The following is a 21806-nucleotide window of genomic DNA, read 5'->3' as shown; positions in this document are numbered from 1 at the left end:
ATGCTGGTCTGGAGAACAGACCATCAGAGACTACTGGTACCATGCTGGTCTGGTGAAGAGAACATAGACTACTGGCACCATGCTGGTCTGGAGAACAGACCATCAGAGATTACTGGTACCATGCTGGTCTGGAGAAGAGACCATCAGAGATTACTGGTACCATGCTGGTCTGGAAAAGAGAACAGAGGCTACTGGTACCATGCTGGTCTGGAGAAGAGACCATCAGAGACTACTGGTACCATGCTGGTCTGGAGAAGAGAACAGAGACTACTGGTACCATGCTGGTCTGGAGAAGAGAACAGAGACTACTGGTACCATGCTGGTCTGGAGAACAGACCATCAGAGACTACTGGTACCATGCTGGTCTGGAGAACAGACCATCAGAGACTACTGGTACCATGCTGGTCTGGAGAAAAGTACAGAGACTACTGGTACCATGCTGGTCTGGAGAACAGACCATCAGAGACTACAGGTACCATGCTGGTCTGGAGAAGAGAACAGAGACTACTGGTACCATGCTGGTCTGGAGAACAGACCATCAGAGAATACTGGTACCATGCTGGTCTGGACAACATACCATCAGAGACTACTGGTACCATGCTGGTCTGGAGAACAGACTATCAGAGACTACTGGTACCATGCTGGTCTGGAGAACAGACCATCAGAGATTACTGGTACCATACTGGTCTGGAGAACAGACCATCAGAGACTACTGGTACCATGCTGGTCTGGAGAACAGACCATCAGAGATTACTGGCACCATGCTGGTCTGGAGAAGAGACCATCAGAGATTACAGGTACAATGCTGGTCTGGAGCACAGACCATCAGAGATTACTGGCACCATGCTGGTATGGAGAAGAGACCATCAGAGACTACTGGTACCATGTTGGTCTGGAGAACAGACCATCAGAGACTATTGTTACCATGCTGGTCTGGAGAAGAGAACAGAGACTACTGGTACCATGCTGGTCTGGAGAACAGACCATCAGAGACTAATGGTACCATGATGGTCTGGAGAACAGACCATCAGAGACTACTGGTACCATGCTGGTCTGGAGAACAGACCATCAGAGACTACTGGTACCATGCTGGTCTGGAGAACAGACCATCAGAGATTACTGGTACCATGCTGGTCTGGAGAACAGACCATCAGAGACTACTGGTACCATGCTGGTCTGGTGAAGAGAACAGAGACTACTGGCACCATGCTGGTCTGGAGAAGAGAACAGAGACTACTGGTACCATGCTGGTCTGGAGAACAGACCCTCAGAGATTACTGGTACCATGCTGGTCTGGAGAACAGACCATCAGAGACTACTGGTACCATGCTGGTCTGGAGAACAGACCATCAGAGATTACTGGTACCATGCTGGTCTGGAGAACATACCATCAGAGACTACTGGTACCATGCTGGTCTGGAGAACAGACCATCAGGGATTACTGGTACCATGCTGGTCTGGGGAACAGACCATCAGAGATTACTGGCACCATGCTGGTCTGGAGAAGAGACCATCAGAGACTACTGGTACCATGCTGGTCTGGAGAACAGACCATCAGAGACTACTGGTACCATGCTGGTCTTGAGAACAGACCATCAGAGATTACTGGTACCATGCTGTTCTGGAGAACAGACCATCAGAGTCTACTGGTACCATGCTGGTCTGGAGAACAGACCATCAGAGACTACTGGTACCATGCTGGTCTAGAGAAGAGAACAGAGACTACTGGTACCATGCTGGTCTGGAGAAAAGACCATCAGAGATTACTGGTACCATGCTGGTCTGGAGAACAGACCATCAGAGATTACTGGCACCATGCTGGTCTGGAGAAGAGACCATCAGAGACTACTGGTACCATGTTGGTCTGGAGAACAGACCATCAGAGACTACTGGTACCATGCTGGTCTGGAGAAGAGAACAGAGACTACTGGTACCATGCTGGTCTGGAGAACAGACCATCAGAGACTACTGGTACCATGCTGGTCTGGAGAACAGACCATAAGAGACTACTGGTACCATGCTGGTCTGGAGAACAGACCATCAGAGATTACTGGTACCATGCTGGTCTGGAGAACAGACCATCAGAGACTACTGGTACCATGCTGGTCTGGTGAAGAAAACAGAGACTACTGGCACCATGCTGGTCTGGAGAACAGACCATCAGAGATTACTGGTACCATGCTGGTCTAGAGAACATACCATCAGAGACTACTGGTACCATGCTGGTCTGGAGAACAGACCATCAGGGATTACTGGTACCATGCTGGTCTGGAGAACAGACCATCAGAGACTACTGGTACCATGCTGGTCTGGAGAACAGACCATCAGAGATTACTGGTACCATACTGGTCTGGAGAACAGACCATCAGAGACTACTGGTACCATGCTGGTCTGGAGAACAGACCATCAGAGACTACTGGTACCATGCTGGTCTGGAGAACAGACCATCAGAGATTACTGGTACCATGCTGGTCTGGAGAACAGACCATCAGAGACTACTGGTACCATGCTGGTCTGGTGAAGAGAACAGAGACTACTGGCACCATGCTGGTCTGGAGAAGAGAACAGAGACTACTGGTACCTTGCTGGTCTGGAGAACAGACCCTCAGAGATTACTGGTACCATGCTGGTCTGGAGAACAGACCATCAGAGACTACTGGTACCATGCTGGTCTGGAGAACAGACCATCAGAGATTACTGGTACCATGCTGGTCTGGAGAACATACCATCAGAGACTACTGGTACCATGCTGGTCTGGAGAACAGACCATCAGGGATTACTGGTACCATGCTGGTCTGGGGAACAGACCATCAGAGATTACTGGCACCATGCTGGTCTGGAGAAGAGACCATCAGAGACTACTGGTACCATGCTGGTCTGGAGAACAGACCATCAGAGACTACTGGTACCATGCTGGTCTTGAGAACAGACCATCAGAGATTACTGGTACCATGCTGTTCTGGAGAACAGACCATCAGAGTCTACTGGTACCATGCTGGTCTGGAGAACAGACCATCAGAGACTACTGGTACCATGCTGGTCTAGAGAAGAGAACAGAGACTACTGGTACCATGCTGGTCTGGAGAAAAGACCATCAGAGATTACTGGTACCATGCTGGTCTGGAGAACAGACCATCAGAGATTACTGGCACCATGCTGGTCTGGAGAAGAGACCATCAGAGACTACTGGTACCATGTTGGTCTGGAGAACAGACCATCAGAGACTACTGGTACCATGCTGGTCTGGAGAAGAGAACAGAGACTACTGGTACCATGCTGGTCTGGAGAACAGACCATCAGAGACTACTGGTACCATGCTGGTCTGGAGAACAGACCATAAGAGACTACTGGTACCATGCTGGTCTGGAGAACAGACCATCAGAGATTACTGGTACCATGCTGGTCTGGAGAACAGACCATCAGAGACTACTGGTACCATGCTGGTCTGGTGAAGAGAACAGAGACTACTGGCACCATGCTGGTCTGGAGAACAGACCATCAGAGATTACTGGTACCATGCTGGTCTAGAGAACATACCATCAGAGACTACTGGTACCATGCTGGTCTGGAGAACAGACCATCAGGGATTACTGGTACCATGCTGGTCTGGAGAACAGACCATCAGAGACTACTGGTACCATGCTGGTCTGGAGAACAGACCATCAGAGATTACTGGTACCATACTGGTCTGGAGAACAGACCATCAGAGACTACTGGTACCATGCTGGTCTGGAATAGAGAACAGAGACTACTGGTACCATGCTGGTCTGGAGAACAGACCATCAGAGATTACTGGTACCATGCTGGTCTGGAGAACAGACCATCAGAGATTACTGGCACCATGCTGGTCTGGAGAAGAGACCATCAGAGACTACTGGTACCATGTTGGTATGGAGAACAGACCATAAGAGACTACTGTTACCATGCTGGTCTGGAGAAGAGAACAGAGACTACTGGTACCATGCTGGTCTGGAGAACAGACCATCAGAGATTACTCGTACCATGCTGGTCTGGAGAACAGACCATCAGAGTCTACTGGTACCATGCTGTTCTGGAGAACAGACCATCAGAGTCTACTGGTACCATGCTGGTCTGGAGAACAGACCATCAGAGACTACTGGTACCATAATGGTCTTGAGAACAGACCATCAGAGATTACTGGTACCATGCTGGTCTGGAGAAGAGAACAGAGACTACAGGCACCATGCTGGTCGGGAGAAGAGAACAGAGACTACTGGTACCATGCTGGTCTGGAGAACAGACCATCAGAGATTACTGGTACCATGCTGGTCTGGAGAAGAGACCATCAGAGATTACTGGTACCATGCTGGTCTGGAAAAGAGAACAGAGGCTACTGGTACCATGCTGGTCTGGAGAAGAGACCATCAGAGACTACTGGTACCATGCTGGTCTGGAGAAGAGAACAGAGACTACTGGTACCATGCTGGTCTGGAGAACAGATCATCAGAGACTACTGGTACCATGCTGGTCTGGAGAACAGACCATCAGAGACTACTGGTACCATGCTGGTCTGGAGAAAAGTACAGAGACTACTGGTACCATGTTGGTCTGGAGAACAGACCATCAGAGACTACAGGTACCTTGCTGGTCTGGAGAAGAGAACAGAGACTACTGGTACCATGCTGGTCTGGAGAACAGACCATCAGAGATTACTGGTACCATGCTGGTCTGGAGAACAGACCATCAGAGATTACTGGCACCATGCTGGTCTGGAGAAGAGACCATCAGAGACTACTGGTATCATGTTGGTCTGGAGAACAGACCATCAGAGACTACTGGTACCATGCTGGTCTGGAGAAGAGAACAGAGCCAACTGGTACCATGCTGGTCTGGAGAACAGACCATCAGAGACTACTGGTACCATGCTGGTCTGGAGAACAGACCATCAGAGACTACTGGTACCATGCTGGTCTGGAGAACAGACCATCAGAGACTACTGGTACCATGCTGGTCTGGAGAACAGACCATCAGAGATTACTGGTACCATGCTGGTCTGGAGAACAGACCATCAGAGACTACTGGTACCATGCTGGTCTGGTGAAGAGAACAGAGACTACTGGCACCATGCTGGTCTGGAGAACAGACCATCAGAGATTACTGGTACCATGCTGGTCTGGAGAACATACCATCAGAGACTACTGGTACCATGCTGGTCTGGAGAACAGACCATCAGGGATTACTGGTACCATGCTGGTCTGGAGAACAGACCATCAGAGATTACTGGTACCATACTGGTCTGGAGAACAGACCCTCAGAGATTACTGGTACCATACTGGTCTGGAGAACAGACCATCAGAGATTACTGGTACCATGCTGGTCTGGAGAACAGACCATCAGAGACTACTGGTACCATGCTGGTCTGGAGAACAGACCATCAGAGACTACTGGTACCATGCTGGTCTGGAGAACAGACCCTCAGAGATTACTGGTACCATGCTGGTCTGGAGAACAGACCCTCAGAGACTACTGGTACCATGCTGGTCTGGTGAAGAGAACAGAGACTACTGGCACCATGCTGGTCTGGAGAACAGACCATCAGAGATTACTGGTACCATGCTGGTCTGGACAACATACCATCAGAGACTACTGGTACCATGCTGGTCTGGAGAACAGACTATCAGAGACTACTGGTACCATGCTGGTCTGGAGAACAGACCATCAGAGATTACTGGTACCATACTGGTCTGGAGAAAAGACCATCAGAGACTACTGGTACCATGCTGGTCTGGAGAACAGACCATCAGAGATTACTGGCACCATGCTGGTCTGGAGAAGAGACCATCAGAGATTACTGGTACCATGCTGGTCTGGAGCACAGACCATCAGAGATTACTGGCACCATGCTGGTATGGAGAAGAGACCATCAGAGACTACTGGTACCATGTTGGTCTGGAGAACAGACCATCAGAGACTACTGTTACCATGCTGGTCTGGAGAAGAGAACAGAGACTACTGGTACCATGCTGGTCTGGAGAACAGACCATCAGAGACTAATGGTACCATGCTGGTCTGGAGAACAGACCATCAGAGACTACTGGTACCATGCTGGTCTGGAGAACAGACCATCAGAGACTACTGGTACCATGCTGGTCTGGAGAACAGACCATCAGAGATTACTGGTACCATGCTGGTCTGGAGAACAGACCATCAGAGACTACTGGTACCATGCTGGTCTGGTGAAGAGAACAGAGACTACTGGCACCATGCTGGTCTGGAGAACAGACCATCAGAGATTACTGGTACCATGCTGGTCTGGAGAACATACCATCAGAGACTACTGGTACCATGCTGGTCTGGAGAACAGACCATCAGGGATTACTGGTACCATGCTGGTCTGGGGAACAGACCATCAGAGATTACTGGCAACATGCTGGTCTGGAGAAGAGACCATCAGAGACTACTGGTACCATGCTGGTCTGGAGAACAGACCATCAGAGACTACTGGTACCATGCTGGTCTTGAGAACAGACCATCAGAGATTACTGGTACCATGCTGTTCTGGAGAACAGACCATCAGAGTCTACTGTTACCATGCTGGTCTGGAGAACAGACCATCAGAGACTACTGGTACCATGCTGGTCTTGAGAACAGACCATCAGAGATTACTGGTACCATGCTGGTCTGGAGAACATACCATCAGAGACTACTGGTACCATGCTGGTCTGGTGAAGAGAACTTAGACTACAGGCACCATGCTGGTCGGGAGAAGAGAACAGAGACTACTGGTACCATGCTGGTCTGGAGAACAGACCATCAGAGATTACTGGTACCATGCTGGTCTGGAGAAGAGACCATCAGAGATTACTGGTACCATGCTGGTCTGGAAAAGAGAACAGAGGCTACTGGTACCATGCTGGTCTGGAGAAGAGACCATCAGAGACTACTGGTACCATGCTGGTCTGGAGAAGAGAACAGAGACTACTGGTACCATGCTGGTCTGGAGAAGAGAACAGAGACTACTGGTACCATGCTGGTCTGGAGAACAGACCATCAGAGACTACTGGTACCATGCTGGTCTGGAGAACAGACCATCAGAGACTACTGGTACCATGCTGGTCTGGAGAAAAGTACAGAGACTACTGGTACCATGCTGGTCTGGAGAACAGACCATCAGAGACTACAGGTACCATGCTGGTCTGGAGAAGAGAACAGAGACTACTGGTACCATGCTGGTCTGGAGAACAGACCATCAGAGAATACTGGTACCATGCTGGTCTGGAGAACAGACCATCAGAGATTACTGGCACCATGCTGGTCTGGAGAAGAGACCATCAGAGACTACTGGTACCATGTTGGTCTGGAGAACAGACCATCAGAGACTACTGGTACCATGCTGGTCTGGAGAAGAGAACAGAGCCAACTGGTACCATGCTGGTCTGGAGAACAGACCATCAGAGACTACTGGTACCATGCTGGTCTGGAGAACAGACCATCAGAGATTACTGGTACCATGCTGGTCTGGAGAACAGACCATCAGAGACTACTGGTACCATGCTGGTCTGGTGAAGAGAACAGAGTTTACTGGCACCATGCTGGTCTGGAGAACAGACAATCAGGGATTACTGGTACCATGCTGGTCTGGAGAACAGACCATCAGAGACTACTGGTACCATGCTGGTCTGGAGAACAGACCATTAGGGATTACTTGTACCATGCTGGTCTGGAGAACAGACCATCAGAGACTACTGGTACCATGCTGGTCTGGAGAACAGACCATCAGAGATTACTGGTACCATACTGGTCTGGAGAACAGACCATCAGAGACTACTGGTACAATGCTGGTCTGGAGAAGAGAACAGAGACTACTGGTACCATGCTGGTCTGGAGAACAGACCATCAGAGACTACTGGTACCATGCTGGTCTGGAGAACAGACCATCAGAGACTACTGGTACCATGATTGTCTGGAGAACAGACCATCAGAGACTACTGGTACCATGCTGGTCTGGAGAACAGACCATCAGAGACTACTGGTACCATGCTGGTCTGGAGAACAGACCATCAGAGACTACTGGTACCATGCTGGTCTGGAGAACAGACCATCAGAGATTACTGGTACCATGCTGGTCTGGAGAACAGACCATCAGAGACTACTGGTACCATGCTGGTCTGGTGAAGAGAACAGAGACTACTGGCACCATGCTGGTCTGGAGAACAGACCATCAGAGATTACTGGTACCATGCTGGTCTGGAGAACATACCATCAGAGACTACTGGTACCATGCTGGTCTGGAGAACAGACCATCAGGGATTACTGGTACCATGCTGGTCTGGGGAACAGACCATCAGAGATTACTGGCAACATGCTGGTCTGGAGAAGAGACCATCAGAGACTACTGGTACCATGCTGGTCTGGAGAACAGACCATCAGAGACTACTGGTACCATGCTGGTCTTGAGAACAGACCATCAGAGATTACTGGTACCATGCTGTTCTGGAGAACAGACCATCAGAGTCTACTGTTACCATGCTGGTCTGGAGAACAGACCATCAGAGACTACTGGTACCATGCTGGTCTTGAGAACAGACCATCAGAGATTACTGGTACCATGCTGGTCTGGAGAACATACCATCAGAGACTACTGGTACCATGCTGGTCTGGTGAAGAGAACTTAGACTACAGGCACCATGCTGGTCGGGAGAAGAGAACAGAGACTACTGGTACCATGCTGGTCTGGAGAACAGACCATCAGAGATTACTGGTACCATGCTGGTCTGGAGAAGAGACCATCAGAGATTACTGGTACCATGCTGGTCTGGAAAAGAGAACAGAGGCTACTGGTACCATGCTGGTCTGGAGAAGAGACCATCAGAGACTACTGGTACCATGCTGGTCTGGAGAAGAGAACAGAGAGTACTGGTACCATGCTGGTCTGGAGAAGAGAACAGAGACTACTGGTACCATGCTGGTCTGGAGAACAGACCATCAGATACTACTGGTACCATGCTGGTCTGGAGAACAGACCATCAGAGACTACTGGTACCATGCTGGTCTGGAGAAAAGTACAGAGACTACTGGTACCATGCTGGTCTGGAGAACAGACCATCAGAGACTACAGGTACCATGCTGGTCTGGAGAAGAGAACAGAGACTACTGGTACCATGCTGGTCTGGAGAACAGACCATCAGAGAATACTGGTACCATGCTGGTCTGGAGAACAGACCATCAGAGATTACTGGCACCATGCTGGTCTGGAGAAGAGACCATCAGAGACTACTGGTACCATGCTGGTCTGGAGAAGAGAACAGAGCCAACTGGTACCATGCTGGTCTGGAAAACATACCATCAGAGACTACTGGTACCATGCTGGTCTGGAGAACAGACCATCAGAGATTACTGGTACCATGCTGGTCTGGAGAACAGACCATCAGAGACTACTGGTACCATGCTGGTCTGGTGAAGAGAACAGAGTTTACTGGAACCATGCTGGTCTGGAGAACAGACAATCAGGGATTACTGGTACCATGCTGGTCTGGAGAACAGACCATCAGAGACTACTGGTACCATGCTGGTCTGGAGAACAGACCATCAGGGATTACTGGTACCATGCTGGTCTGGAGAACAGACCATCAGAGACTACTGGTACCATGCTGGTCTGGAGAACAGACCATCAGAGATTACTGGTACCATACTGGTCTGGAGAACAGACCATCAGAGACTACTGGTACAATGCTGGTCTGGAGAAGAGAACAGAGACTACTGGTACCATGCTGGTCTGGAGAACAGACCATCAGAGACTACTGGTACCATGCTGGTCTGGAGAACAGACCATCAGAGACTACTGGTACCATGATAGTCTGGAGAACAGACCATCAGAGACTACTGGTACCATGCTGGTCTGGAGAACAGACCATCAGAGACTACTGGTACCATGCTGGTCTGGAGAACAGACCATCAGAGACTACTGGTACCATGCTGGTCTGGAGAACAGACCATCAGAGATTACTGGTACCATGCTGGTCTGGAGAACAGACCATCAGAGACTACTGGTACCATGCTGGTCTGGTGAAGAGAACAGAGACTACTGGCACCATGCTGGTCTGGAGAACAGACCATCAGAGATTACTAGTACCATGCTGGTCTGGAGAACATACCATCAGAGACTACTGGTACCATGCTGGTCTGGAGAACAGACCATCAGGGATTACTGGTATCATGCTGGTCTGGAGAACAGACCATCAGAGACTACTGGTACCATGCTGGTCTGGAGAACAGACCATCAGAGATTACTGGTACCATACTGGTCTGGAGAACAGACCATCAGAGACTACTGGTACCATGCTGGTCTGGAGAACAGACCATCAGAGATTACTGGCACCATGCTGGTCTGGAGAAGAGACCATCAGAGACTACTGGTACCATGTTGGTCTGGAGAACAGACCATCAGAGACTACTGTTACCATGCTGGTCTGGAGAAGAGAACAGAGACTACTGGTACCATGCTGGTCTGGAGAACAGACCATCAGAGACTAATGGTACCATGCTGGTCTGGAGAACAGACCATCAGAGACTACTGGTACCATGCTGGTCTGGAGAACAGACCATCAGAGACTACTGGTACCATGCTGGTCTGGAGAACAGACCATCAGAGATTACTGGTACCATGCTGGTCTGGAGAACAGACCATCAGAGACTACTGGTACCATGCTGGTCTGGAGAACAGACCATCAGAGATTACTGGTACCATGCTGGTCTGGAGAACAGACCATCAGAGACTACTGGTACCATGCTGGTCTGGTGAAGAGAACAGAGACTACTGGCACCATGCTGGTCTGGATAACAGACCATCAGAGATTACTGGTACCATGCTGGTCTGGAGAACATACCATCAGAGACTACTGGTACCATGCTGGTCTGGAGAACAGACCATCAGGGATTACTGGTACCATGCTGGTCTAGGGAACAGACCATCAGAGACTACTGGTACCATGCTGGTCTGGAGAACAGACCATCAGAGACTACTGGTACCATGCTGGTCTGGAGAACAGACCATCAGAGATTACTGGTACCATGCTGGTCTGGAGAACAGACCATCAGAGATTACTGGCACCATGCTGGTCTGGAGAAGAGACCATCAGAGACTACTGGTACCATGCTGGTCTGGAGAACAGACCATCAGAGACTACTGGTACCATGCTGGTCTTGAGAACAGACCATCAGAGATTACTGGTACCATGCTGTTCTGGAGAACAGACCATCAGAGTCTACTGGTACCATGCTGGTCTGGAGAACAGACCATCAGAGACTATTGGTACCATGCTGGTCTTGAGAACAGACCATCAGAGATTACTGGTACCATGCTGGTCTGGAGAACAGACCATCAGAGACTACTGGTACCATGCTGGTCTTGAGAACAGACCATCAGAGATTACTGGTACCATGCTGGTCTGGAGAACATACCATCAGAGACTACTGGTACCATGCTGGTCTGGTGAAGAGAACAGAGACTACAGGCACCATGCTGGTCGGGAGAAGAGAACAGAGACTACTGGTACCATGCTGGTCTGGAGAACAGACCATCAGAGATTACTGGTACCATGCTGGTCTGGAGAAGAGACCATCAGAGATTACTGGTACCATGCTGGTCTGGAAAAGAGAACAGAGGCTACTGGTACCATGCTGGTCTGGAGAACAGACCATCAGAGACTACTGGTACCATGCAGGTCTGGAGAAGAGAACAGAGACTACTGGTACCATGCTGGTCTGGAGAAGAGAACAGAGACTACTGGTACCATGCTGGTCTGGAGAACAGACCAACAGAGACTACTGGTACCATGCTGGTCTGGAGAACAGACCATCAGAGACTACTGGTACCATGCTGGTCTGGATAAAAGTACAGAGACTACTGGTACCATGTTGGTCTGGAGAACAGACCATCAGAGACTACAGGTACCATGCTGGTCTGGAGAAGAGAACAGAGACTACTGGCACCATGCTGGTCTGGAGAACAGACCATCAGGGATTACTGGTACCATGCTGGTCTGGAGAACAGACCATCAGAGACTACTGGTACCATGCTGGTCTGGAGAACAGACCATCAGGGATTACTGGTACCATGCTGGTCTGGAGAACAGACCATCAGAGACTACTGGTACCATGCTGGTCTGGAATAGAGAACAGAGACTACTGGTACCATGCTGGTCTGGAGAACAGACCATCAGAGATTACTGGTACCATGCTGGTCTGGAGAACAGACCATCAGAGATTACTGGCACCATGCTGGTCTGGAGAAGAGACCATCAGAGACTACTGGTACCATGCTGGTCTGGAGAACAGACCATCAGAGATTACTGGTACCATGCTGGTCTGGAGAACATACCATCAGAGACTACTGGTACCATGCTGGTCTGGTGAAGAGAACAGAGACTACAGGCACCATGCTGGTCGGGAGAAGAGAACAGAGACTACTGGTACCATGCTGGTCTGGAGAACAGACCATCAGAGATTACTGGTACCATGCTGGTCTGGAGAAGAGACCATCAGAGATTACTGGTACCATGCTGGTCTGGAAAAGAGAACAGAGGCTACTGGTACCATGCTGGTCTGGAGAAGAGACCATCAGAGACTACTGGTACCATGCTGGTCTGGAGAAGAGAACAGAGGCTACTGGTACCATGCTGGTCTGGAGAAGAGACCATCAGAGACTACTGGTACCATGCTGGTCTGGAGAAGAGAACAGAGACTACTGGTACCATGCTGGTCTGGAGAAGAGAACAGAGACTACTGGTACCATGCTGGTCTGGAGAACAGACCATCAGAGACTACTGGTACCATGCTGGTCTGGAGAACAGACCATCAGAGACTACTGGTACCATGCTGGTCTGGAGAAAAGTACAGAGACTACTGGTACCATGTTGGTCTGGAGAACAGACCATCAGAGACTACAGGTACCATGCTGGTCTGGAGAAGAGAACAGAGACTACTGGTACCATGCTGGTCTGGAGAACAGACCATCAGAGATTACTGGCACCATGCTGGTCTGGAGAAGAGACCATCAGAGACTACTGGTACCATGTTGGTCTGGAGAACAGACCATCAGAGACTACTGGTACCATGCTGGTCTGGAGAAGAGAACAGAGACTACTGGCACCATGCTGGTCTGGAGAACAGACCATCAGGGATTACTGGTACCATGCTGGTCTGGAGAACAGACCATCAGAGACTACTGGTACCATGCTGGTCTGGAGAACAGACCATCAGGGATTACTGGTACCATGCTGGTCTGGAGAACAGACCATCAGAGACTACTGGTACCAAGCTGGTCTGGAGAACAGACCATCAGAGATTACTGGTACCATACTGGTCTGAAGAAGAGAACAGAGACTACTGGCACCATGCTGGTCTGGAGAACAGAAAATCAGAGATTACTGGTACCATGCTGGTCTGGACAACATACCATCAGAGACTACTGGTACCATGCTGGTCTGGAGAACAGACTATCAGAGACTACTGGTACCATGCTGGTCTGGAGAACAGACCATCAGAGTTTACTGGTACCATACTGGTCTGGAGAACAGACCATCAGAGACTACTGGTACCATGTGGTCTGGAGAACAGACCATCAGAGATCACTGGCACCATGCTGGTCTGGAGAAGAGACCATCAGAGATTACTGGTACCATGCTGGTCTGGAGAACAGACCATCAGAGATTACTGGTACCATGCTGGTATGGAGAAGAGAACAGAGACTACTGGTACCATGCTGGTCTGGAGAACAGACCATCAGAGATTACTGGCACCATGCTGGTCTGGAAAAGAGACCATCAGAGACTACTGGTACCATGTTGGTCTGGAGAACAGACCATCAGAGATTACTGGTACCATGCTGGTCTGGAGAACAGACCATCAGATTCTACTGGTACCATGCTGGTCTGGAGAACATACCATCAGAGACTACTGGTACCATGCTGGTCTGGTGAAGAGAACAGAGACTACTGGCACCATGCTGGTCGGGAGAAGAGAACAGAGACTACTGGTACCATGCTGGTCTGGAGAACAGACCATCAGAGATTACTGGTAACATGCTGGTCTGGAGAACAGACCATCAGAGATTACTGGTACCATGCTGGTCTGGAGAAGAGACCATCAGAGACTACTGGTACCATGCTGGTCTGGAGAAGTGAACAGAGACTACTGGTACCATGCTGGTCTGGAGAAAAGTACAGAGACTACTGGTACCATGTTGGTCTGGAGAACAGACCATCAGAGACTACTGGTACCATGCTGGTCTGGAGAACAGACCATCAGAGACTACTGGTACCATGCTGGTCTGGTGAAGAGAACAGAGACTACTGGCACCATGCTGGTCTGGAGAACAGACCATCAGAGATTACTGGTACCATGCTGGTCTGGACAACATACCATCAGAGACTACTGGCACCATGCTGGTCTGGAGAACAGACCATCAGAGATGACTGGTACCATGCTGGTCTGGAGCACAGACCATCAGAGATTACTGGCACCATGCTGGTCTGGAGAACAGACCATCAGAGATTACTGGTACCATGCTGGTCTGGAGAACAGACCATCAGATTCTACTGGTACCATGCTGGTCTGGAGAACAGACCATCAGAGTCTACTGGTACCATGCTGGTTATGGAGAACAGACCATCAGAGACTACTGGTACCATGCTGGTCTTGAGAACAGACCATCAGAGATTACTGGTACCATGCTGGTCTGGAGAACATACCATCAGAGACTACTGGTACCATGCTGGTCTGGTGAAGAGAACAGAGACTACTGGCACCATGCTGGTCGGGAGAAGAGAACAGAGACTACTGGTACCATGCTGGTCTGGAGAACAGACCATCAGAGATTACTGGTACCATGCTGGTCTGGAGAACAGACCATCAGATTCTACTGGTACCATGCTGGTCTGGAGAACATACCATCAGAGACTACTGGTACCATGCTGGTCTGGTGAAGAGAACAGAGACTACTGGCACCATGCTGGTCGGGAGAAGAGAACAGAGACTACTGGTACCATGCTGGTCTGGAGAACAGACCATCAGAGATTACTGGTACCATGCTGGTCTGGAGAACAGACCATCAGAGATTACTGGTACCATGCTGGTCTGGAGAAGAGACCATCAGAGATTACTGGTACCATGCTGGTCTGGAAAAGAGAACAGAGGCTACTGGTACCATGCTGGTCTGGAGAAGAGACCATCAGAGACTACTGGTACCATGCTGGTCTGGAGAAGTGAACAGAGACTACTGGTACCATGCTGGTCTGGAGAAAAGTACAGAGACTACTGGTACCATGTTGGTCTGGATAACAGACCATCAGAGACTACTGGTACCATGCTGGTCTGGAGAACAGACCATCAGAGACTACTGGTACCATGCTGGTCTGGTGAAGAGAACAGAGACTACTGGCACCATGCTGGTCTGGAGAACAGACCATCAGAGATTACTGGTACCATGCTGGTCTGGACAACATACCATCAGAGACTACTGGCACCATGCTGGTCTGGAGAACAGACCATCAGAGATTACTGGTACCATGCTGGTCTGGAGCACAGACCATCAGAGATTACTGGCACCATGCTGGTCTGGAGAACAGACCATCAGAGATTACTGGTACCATGCTGGTCTGGAGAACAGACCATCAGATTCTACTGGTACCATGCTGGTCTGGAGAACAGACCATCAGAGTCTACTGGTACCATGCTGGTCTGGAGAACAGACCATCAGAGACTACTGGTACCATGCTGGTCTTGAGAACAGACCATCAGAGATTACTGGTACCATGCTGGTCTGGAGAACATACCATCAGAGACTACTGGTACCATGCTGGTCTGGTGAAGAGAACAGAGACTACTGGCACCATGCTGGTCGGGAGAAGAGAACAGAGACTACTGGTACCATGCTGGTCTGGAGAACAGACCATCAGAGATTACTGGTACCCTGCTGGTCTGGAGAACAGACCATCAGAGATTACTGGTACCATGCTGGTCTGGTGAAGAGACCATCAGAGATTACTGGTACCATGCTGGTCTGGAAAAGAGAACAGAGGCTACTGGTACCATGCTGGTCTGGAGAAGAGACCATCAGAGACTACTGGTACCATGCTGGTCTGGAGAAGAGAACAGAGAATACTGGTACCATGCTGGTCTGGAGAACAGACCATCAGAGATTACTGGCACCATGCTGGTCTGGAGAAGAGAACAGAGAATACTGGTACCATGCTGGTCTGGAGAACAGACCATCAGAGATTACTGGCACCATGCTGGTCTGGAGAAGAGACCATCAGAGACTACTGGTACCATGTTGGTCTGGAGAACAGACCATCAGAGATTACTGGTACCATGCTGGTCTGGAAAAGAGAACAGAGGCTACTGGTACCATGCTGGTCTGGAGAAGAGACCATCAGAGACTACTGGTACCATGCTGGTCTGGAGAAGTGAACAGAGACTACTGGTACCATGCTGGTCTGGAGAAAAATACAGAGACTACTGGTACCATGTTGGTCTGGAGAACAGACCATCAGAGACTACTGGTACCATGCTGGTCTGGAGAACAGACCATCAGAGACTACTGGTACCATGCTGGTCTGGTGAAGAGAACAGAGACTACTGGCACCATGCTGGTCTGGAGAACAGACCATCAGAGATTACTGGTACCATGCTGGTCTGGACAACATACCATCAGAGACTACTGGCACCATGCTGGTCTGGAGAACAGACCATCAGAGATTACTGGTACCATGCTGGTCTGGAGCACAGACCATCAGAGATTACTGGCACCATGCTGGTCTGGAGAACAGACCATCAGAGATTACTGGTACCATGCTGGTCTGGAGAACAGACCATCAGATTCTACTGGTACCATGCTGGTCTGGAGAACAGACCATCAGAGTCTACTGGTACCATGCTGGTCTGGAGAACAGACCATCAGACTACTGGTACCATGCTGGTCTTGAGAACAGACCATCAGAGATTACTGGTACCATGCTGGTCTGGAGAACATACCATCAGAGACTACTGGTACCATGCTGGTCTGGTGAAGAGAACAGAGACTACTGGCACCATGCTGGTCGGGAGAAGAGAACAGAGACTACTGGTACCATGCTGGTCTGGAGAACAGACCATCAGAGATTACTGGTACCCTGCTGGTCTGGAGAACAGACCATCAGAGATTACTGGTACCATGCTGGTCTGGAGAAGAGACCATCAGAGATTACTGGTACCATGCTGGTCTGGAAAAGAGAACAGAGGCTACTGGTACCATGCTGGTCTGGAGAAGAGACCATCAGAGACTACTGGTACCATGCTGGTCTGGAGAAGAGAACAGAGAATACTGGTACCATGCTGGTCTGGAGAACAGACCATCAGAGATTACTGGCACCATGCTGGTCTGGAAAAGAGAACAGAGGCTACTGGTACCATGCTGGTCTGGAGAAGAGACCATCAGAGACTACTGGTACCATGCTGGTCTGGAGAAGTGAACAGAGACTACTGGTACCATGCTGGTCTGGAGAAAAATACAGAGACTACTGGTACCATGTTGGTCTGGAGAACAGACCATCAGAGACTACTGGTACCATGCTGGTCTGGAGAACAGACCATCAGAGACTACTGGTACCATGCTGGTCTGGTGAAGAGAACAGAGACTACTGGCACCATGCTGGTCTGGAGAACAGACCATCAGAGATTACTGGTACCATGCTGGTCTGGACAACATACCATCAGAGACTACTGGCACCATGCTGGTCTGGAGAACAGACCATCAGAGATTACTGGTACCATGCTGGTCTGGAGCACAGACCATCAGAGATTACTGGCACCATGCTGGTCTGGAGAACAGACCATCAGAGATTACTGGTACCATGCTGGTCTGGAGAACAGACCATCAGATTCTACTGGTACCATGCTGGTCTGGAGAACAGACCATCAGAGTCTACTGGTACCATGCTGGTCTGGAGAACAGACCATCAGACTACTGGTACCATGCTGGTCTTGAGAACAGACCATCAGAGATTACTGGTACCATGCTGGTCTGGAGAACATACCATCAGAGACTACTGGTACCATGCTGGTCTGGTGAAGAGAACAGAGACTACTGGCACCATGCTGGTCGGGAGAAGAGAACAGAGACTACTGGTACCATGCTGGTCTGGAGAACAGACCATCAGAGATTACTGGTACCCTGCTGGTCTGGAGAACAGACCATCAGAGATTACTGGTACCATGCTGGTCTGGAGAAGAGACCATCAGAGATTACTGGTACCATGCTGGTCTGGAAAAGAGAACAGAGGCTACTGGTACCATGCTGGTCTGGAGAAGAGACCATCAGAGACTACTGGTACCATGCTGGTCTGGAGAAGAGAACAGAGAATACTGGTACCATGCTGGTCTGGAGAACAGACCATCAGAGATTACTGGCACCATGCTGGTCTGGAGAAGAGAACAGAGAATACTGGTACCATGCTGGTCTGGAGAACAGACCATCAGAGATTACTGGCACCATGCTGGTCTGGAGAAGAGACCATCAGAGACTACTGGTACCATGTTGGTCTGGAGAACAGACCATCAGAGACTACTGGTACCATGCTGGTCTGGAGAAGAGAACCGAGACTACTGGTACCATGCTGGTCTGGAGAACAGACCATCAGAGACTACTGGTACCATGCTGGTCTGGAAAACAGACCATCAGAGATTACTGGCACCATGCTGGTCTGGAGAACAGACCATCAGAGATTACTGGTACCATGCTGGTCTGGAGAAGAGAACAGAGCCTACTGGTACCATGCTGGTCTGGAGAACAGACCATCAGAGATTACTGGTACCATGCTGGTCTGGAGAACAGACCATCAGAGACTACTGGTACAATGCTGGTCTGGAGAACAGACCATCAGAGACTACTGGTACCATGCTGGTCTGGAGAACAGACCATCAGAGATTACTGGTACCATGCTGGTCTGGAGAACAGACCATCAGAGATTACTGGTACCATGCTGGTCTGGAGAAGAGAACAGAGACTACTGGTACCATGCTGGTCTGGAGAACAGACCATCAGAGATTACTGGTACCATGCTGGTCTGGAGAACAGACCATCAGAGACTACTGGTACCATGCTGGTCTGGAGAACAGACCATCAGAGACTACTGGTACCATGCTGGTCTGGAGAACAGACCATCAGAGATTACTGGTACCATGCTGGTCTGGAGAACAGACCATCAGAGACTACTGGTACCATGCTGGTCTGGAGAACAGACCATCAGAGATTACTGGTACCATGCTGGTCTGGAGAACAGACCATCAGAGACTACTGGTACCATGCTGGTCTGCAGAACAGACCATCAGAGTCTACTGGTACCATGCTGGTCTGGAGAACAGACCATCATAGATTACTGGTACCATGCTGGTCTGGAGAACAGACCATCAGAGACTACTGGTACCATGCTGGTCTGGAGAACAGACCATCAGAGATTACTGGTACCATGCTGGTCTGGAGAAGAGAACAGAGACTACTGGTACCATGCTGGTCTGGAGAACAGACCATCAGAGACTACTGGTACCATGCTGGTCTGGAGAACAGAACAGAGACTACTGGTACCATGCTGGTCTGGAGAACAGACCATCAGAGACTACTGGTACCATGCTGGTCTGGAGAAGAGAACCGAGACTACTGGTACCATGCTGGTCTGGAGAAGAGAACCGAGACTACTGGTACCATGCTGGTCTGGAGAACAGACCATCAGAGACTACTGGTACCATGCTGGTCTGGAGAACAGACCATCAGAGATTACTGGCACCATGCTGGTCTGGAGAACAGACCATCAGAGATTACTGGTACCATGCTGGTCTGGAGAAGAGAACAGAGAATACTGGTACCATGCTGGTCTGGAGAAGAGACCATCAGAGACTACTGGTACCATGCTGGTCTGGAGAAGAGAACAGATAATACTGGTACCATGCTGGTCTGGAGAACAGACCATCAGAGATTACTGGCACCATGCTGGTCTGGAGAAGAGACCATCAGAGACTACTGGTACCATGTTGGTCTGGAGAACAGACCATCAGAGACTACTGGTACCATGCTGGTCTGGAGAAGAGAACCGAGACTACTGGTACCATGCTGGTCTGGAGAACAGACCATCAGAGACTACTGGTACCATGCTGGTCTGGAGAACAGACCATCAGAGATTACTGGCACCATGCTGGTCTGGAGAACAGACCATCAGAGATTACTGGTACCATGCTGGTCTGGAGAAGAGAACAGAGCCTACTGGTACCATGCTGGTCTGGAGAACAGACCATCAGAGATTACTGGTACCATGCTGGTCTGGAGAACAGACCATCAGAGACTACTGGTACCATGCTGGTCTGGAGAACAGACCATCAGAGACTACTGGTACCATGCTGGTCTGGAGAACAGACCATCAGAGATTACTGGTACCATGCTGGTCTGGAGAACAGACCATCAGAGACTACTGGTACCATGCTGGTCTGGAGAACAGACCATCAGAGATTACTGGCACCATGCTGGTCTGGAGAACAGACCATCAGAGATTACTGGTACCATGCTGGTCTGGAGAACAGACCATCAGAGACTACTGGTACCATGCTGGTCTGGAGAACAGACCATCAGAGATTACTGGTACCATGCTGGTCTGGAGAACAGACCATCAGAGACTACTGGTACCATGCTGGTCTGGAGAACAGACCATCAGAGATTACTGGTACCATGGTGGTCTGGAGAAGAGAACAGAGACTACTGGTACCATGCTGGTCTGGAGAACAGACCATCAGAGACTACTGGTACCATGCTGGTCTGGAGAACAGACCATCAGAGATTACTGGTACCATGCTGGTCTGGAGAACAGACCATCAGAGACTACTGGTACCATGCTGGTCTGGAGAACAGACCATCAGAGATTACTGGTACCATGCTGGTCTGGAGAACAGATCATCAGAGACACTGGTACCATGCTGGTCTGGAGAACAGACCATCAGAGATTACTGGTACCATGCTGGTCTGGAGAAGAGAACAGAGACTACTGGTACCATGCTGGTCTGGAGAACAGACCATCAGAGACTACTGGTACCATGCTGGTCTGGAGAACAGAACATAGACTACTGGTACCATGCTGGTCTGGAGAACAGACCATCAGAGACTACTGGTACCATGCTGGTCTGGAGAAGAGAACCGAGACTACTGGTACCATGCTGGTCTGGAGAAGAGAACCGAGACTACTGGTACCATGCTGGTCTGGAGAACAGACCATCAGAGACTACTGGTACCATGCTGGTCTGGAGAACAGACCATCAGAGATTACTGGCACCATGCTGGTCTGGAGAACAGACCATCAGAGACTACTGGTACCATGCTAGTCTGGAGAACAGACCATCAGATATTACTGGTACCATGCTGGTCTGGAGAAGAGAACAGAGACTACTGGTACCATGCTGGTCTGGAGAACAGACCATCAGAGACTACTGGTACCATGCTGGTCTGGAGAACAGACCATCAGAGACTACTGGTACCATGCTGGTCTGGAGAACAGACCATCAGAGATTACTGGTACCATACTGGTCTGGAGAACAGACCATCAGAGACTACTGGTACCATGCTGGTCTGGAGAACAGACCATCAGAGATTACTGGCACCATGCTGGTCTGGAGAAGAGAGCATCAGAGATTACTGGTACCATGCTGGTCTGGAGAACAGACCATCAGAGATTACTGGTACCATGCTGGTCTGGAGAAGAGAACAGAGACTACTGGCACCATGCTGGTCTGGAGAACAGGCCATCAGAGACTACTGGTACCATGCTGGT

At 49.9% G+C, this 21806-nt stretch overlaps 1 protein-coding gene across 1 annotated transcript in view; it reads right to left on the bottom strand.

The window, feature by feature from the left end:
- dlec1 (DLEC1 cilia and flagella associated protein) overlaps positions 1 to 21806 on the bottom strand; it is a gene marked incomplete at its 5' end in the record, with an annotated part of 148357 nt that overhangs the window by 95605 nt on the left and 30946 nt on the right. The gene's annotated exons all lie outside the window — the stretch shown is intronic.

The sequence above is a fragment of the Salmo trutta genome, unplaced genomic scaffold (genome assembly GCF_901001165.1).
Source record: "Salmo trutta unplaced genomic scaffold, fSalTru1.1, whole genome shotgun sequence".
Lineage (NCBI taxonomy): Eukaryota > Metazoa > Chordata > Actinopteri > Salmoniformes > Salmonidae > Salmo > Salmo trutta.
The sequence above is the reverse complement of the archived record's forward strand: the minus strand, read 5'-3'. Positions and strand labels throughout refer to the sequence as shown.